The 3,491-nt window shown below is 45.5% G+C and overlaps 1 pseudogene; it reads right to left on the reverse strand.

The window, feature by feature from the left end:
* Positions 1 to 638, reverse strand: part of LOC102258875 — a 19,750-nt pseudogene extending 19,112 nt beyond the window's left edge.
* Between the last annotated feature and the right edge of the window lie 2,853 nt (positions 639 to 3,491).

Genomic DNA, 3,491 nt, shown 5'->3' on the forward strand with positions numbered 1-3,491 from the left:
TACCACCAAGAGCTGAAATTCGGAAAACAAGTAACTTGATCCATTTTGAAACAGGAAAAAAAATTTTTGAGGTTTCAATGTAATTAAAAGGAATCTGGCAGACAAAATCTGAAATTGTCCACTTGTAAAAGTCACCAGAAGGATTTAAAAACGAATTAAGTGCTTATGGAGCTATTAAAGCAAAGCAGGTACATCTCAAAACTGGCTGGTACTCAAAACATCTCCATGCAACAGTTAGGGGCATCCACACACAGGCAGAAACAGCCCTCAGCGAAACTAAGCCAGCTTTTCATGCCTGACACACCTGCCTTTCCAGCCTCCACTCCCTCCCGCCCAGCCCTGCCTCCCGGGCGCCCGCGATCTGGCCCTGATGGGTGAGCCCCTTGCCCTACCTACATACAAAGTTAGCTGTTGTGTGGCTCTCCTTCCAGACGCCAGAACAAAGCAGCTCCCAAAGCCAGCACTAGGGGGTCGGGTGCCTATTAACAGGGCGCCTCACAAGACAACTACGTCTCAACGACCGGCAGGAGGCGCTCTGCGGGAAACAGGACGGGACGGGGGGGGGGGGGGGGGGGGGGGGTGTGTCTGCACACACGTGGGCAGCTGCATTTGTTAAACTTCAGAGCCTTAGCGGCCATGCCCGCTCCCTTTACAAACAAGGGGACTTGGGGCGCTTGGACTGCAGACACACAACTGGACAACTCCACCCCGATACGACCTCGGGGGAGCCGGAAACTCGGAGGCAAAAGAGTTCAGAGTGTGGCGAGCCCTGTCCAGATTCGCGACTTTTATACCACCGCCGCTCAAAAAAAAAAAAAGTTCAACCGCCGCGAAAAAAAGCCCAACCGCTTCGAATGGAAGCACCTCCACCTCTCCTCCGGCCGCCGGATTCCGACCACGCAGGATACCCAGGCAAGGCGCTAAGAGTAAGGAGTCGGTGCGCCAACATCAGCCCCGCGCGGGTGAACGCGGCCGCACTGCATGCTGGGACTTGTAGTCTTGACGCGGGAAGGAAAGAGGCGTGGGCATTATGCTCAGTGAGAAGTGTACTCCGTACCCCTTGGCACCTGGGAATCAAGCTTCAGTGGCCAACCACTCCTGTTTACCTGGAATTGCTTAATGGGATTGCTAAGACTCTGGACTTTCCGTTTTACAATCAGGACAGTCCCCAGCAAACCAAGACAAATTGATCACCATTAGAACCTAAAATATATGCAATTATAGGCAGATTTTTGCCTGGGATGAGGGCTGTGGGTGTTCCTAACCCCAGCGTTCCAGGGCCTACTGTACACTATTCGGAGTTCCAGTGTCTGCCTTTCATCCAGTGTTTGTCTTTGACTGGGGAATGCATGCCCAACCTGTTGAAGCAGTGGTCCCTAAGTATCAAATTCATACCACAACCTACCCTACCTGATCCTTCCCCCAAGTTGCCATAGAAATGGGCCTCAGCTGGACATTACCATTCATCCCAAAAGGGCATTGCAAAGGCAGATGCCCTGTTAAAAACAAAATATAATAGGAGCTTAAGAAGTATTAATTGAATGATTGAATACTCTTTCAGGATCAATAAAACAAGCATTAGCTGCTGCTGCAAACAAAAATAGGTTCATGCAATTCTAAAGATATGTGCTGAGTACTCACAGTTAATAAGCTAAAAGCTGAGCGATTGTTACAATTATACTATAAAAGGGAAGCCTTGATATAATATAATTTCATTAGGGATGGTTAAGGAAAGTGTGAGCCACATTCACTACTACTACTACTGCTAAAAAAAAAAAAGTGACAACAGGACTAAATACACAGGAAACACTAGGGAGTAGTCCAAAAACAAAGTACAAAATACTACTAAAAAAAAAAAAAAGCACAACCTATGACAACAGGACTAAATACACATGAAACACTAGGGAGTAGTCCAAAAACAAAGTACAAAATTCTATTAATACCAAAAAAATCAGAGAAAAGGGAGAAGAAAGAAATGCATAGAAAAGCTGGATTTGAGGGCTAGATGCAGCCTGAAGGAGAAGAGAAAAAACTAAGCAAATTAAGCATTCTTTAAAATATTATTTTTATTCCACCTAGATCCAAAAGGGATTTGAAATGACTTACAAAAATTCATGAGTACAACCTCATGCCCATTCGAATAGCTACTATCTATATATAAAAGCATAATATGCAAATTGTCCCCTCAGGAGTTCGACTGACTGGGAGACTAGGAGTTTGATCACTTGCTATGACATGTGCTGATCACCAGGGGGTGGCACGGAACGAAGGAAGGCCCTGGTCCGCAGCTGGCAGCCATGGAAGGAAGGCGCTGGCCGGCAGCTGGCAGCCGGGGAAGGGAGGCCCTGGCTGGCAGCCAGAAGGCCCTGATTGGCCCTGATCACCGGCCAGGCCTAGGGACCCTACCTGTGCACGAAATTCGTGCACTGGGCCTCTAGTCCTATATAATAATAAAAGGCTATGCAAATTGACAGAAAAGTGGAACGACAGGTCGCTATGACACACACTGACCACCAGGGGGCAGATGCTCAACGCAGGAGCTGCCCCTCGTGGTCAATGAGCTCCCCATGGGGAGCAGGCCTAAGCCGTCAGGTGGACACCTTCTGAGGGCTCCCGAACTGCAAGAGGGTGCAAGCCAGGCTGAGGGACACCCCCCCATGTGCACGAATTTCATGCATCAGGCCTCTAGTTAAAAAGAAAATAAGTGTTGGTGAAGCTGTGAAAAAACTGGAGCTCTTGTGCACTCTTGTTGGGACTGTAAACTGTTGCTTTGGAAAACAGTATGGTAGTTCCTAAAATAAAAAATATAGAGCAATTGCATATAATCCAGCAATTCCATTTCTGGGTATATACTCAAAAGAATTGAAAGCAAGCTCTGGAAGTGATATTTGTGTACCAGTGTTCAAAGCAGCATTACTTACAATAGCTAAATCATTGAAGCAACACAAGTAACCATCCAGGAATGATGGATAAGTAAAATGTCACACACACACAAATATTATTTATTCTTAAAAAATAAGGAAATTCTGAAATATGCTGCAACATGGAAAAACCTTGAGGATGCTATACTAAATGAAATAAACCTGTCACAAGAAAGATGAATACTGTATGGTTCTACTTATATGAGATACTTAGTCAAAACCATATAGAAAAGAAAGGATGGAGGAAGAGGAATAGAGAGTGATTGTTTAATGGGTATGATGTTTCAGTATTGAAAGATGAAAAAAGTTGTGGAGAGGAATAGTGGCATTGATTGCCTAATGGTAACCCTATCCCTAACCCTAACCGTACAATATAGATGTGCTTGATACTTCTGAGCTATACACTTAAAATGGCTGGGGCACTATTTTTCTTTTTTTTCTTTTTTTAATTCTCACCTGGGGATATGCTCATTGATTTTAGAGAGAGGAAGGGAGAGATAGTGAGAAACATCGATGTGAGAGAGAAACATCAATTGGCATCCTCCCGCATGTCCCCCAACCTGGAATCCA

The sequence above is a fragment of the Myotis brandtii genome, unplaced genomic scaffold, assembly GCF_000412655.1.
Source record: "Myotis brandtii unplaced genomic scaffold, ASM41265v1 scaffold14, whole genome shotgun sequence".
Taxonomy (NCBI): Eukaryota; Metazoa; Chordata; class Mammalia; order Chiroptera; family Vespertilionidae; genus Myotis; species Myotis brandtii.